This window comes from Salpingoeca rosetta, assembly GCF_000188695.1.
Source record: "Salpingoeca rosetta unplaced genomic scaffold supercont1.4, whole genome shotgun sequence".
Classification (NCBI taxonomy): Eukaryota; class Choanoflagellata; order Craspedida; family Salpingoecidae; genus Salpingoeca; species Salpingoeca rosetta.
Genome location: NW_004754930.1, coordinates 130,183 through 130,735, shown reverse-complemented (window position 1 = coordinate 130,735; position 553 = coordinate 130,183).

Genomic DNA, 553 nt, shown 5'->3' with positions numbered 1-553 from the left:
CAAGCAATTTCGAATGACGCAATTATTCGCTCCCTCGCCACGCAATCAAAACATCGAAACGCGCTGGCTGACAAGATGCGAGAGATTGTGTGTGTGGTGGTGTGATTGCATCTGTGTGTGCGTGTGAGTGCGTGTGTGTGCGTGCGTGTGAGTGCGTGTGTGTCAGCCACGAACACACGTTGACACGCACACACGCACACACGCAACGTTCGTGCATCGTCTCTTCTCTTGTCATGAGGGCGAAAGCCGCGACACGAGGTACTTTAATGTAATGATGGGTTCGTGTAAACGAGAACTGAGCGAGCGAGCGAGCGAGCTACTACCTACAAACAGTATGAAAACCTGCATCACAAACGATGCCAATAATACCCAACGCCCAAGAGCACACGCCCAAGAGCACACGCACACACGCCCAAGAGCACAGACACAGACACACACACACGCACACACACACAGACACACACACACAGACACACACACAGACACAGACACACAGACACACACACACACACAGACACACACAGACACAGACACACACAGACACACACACACA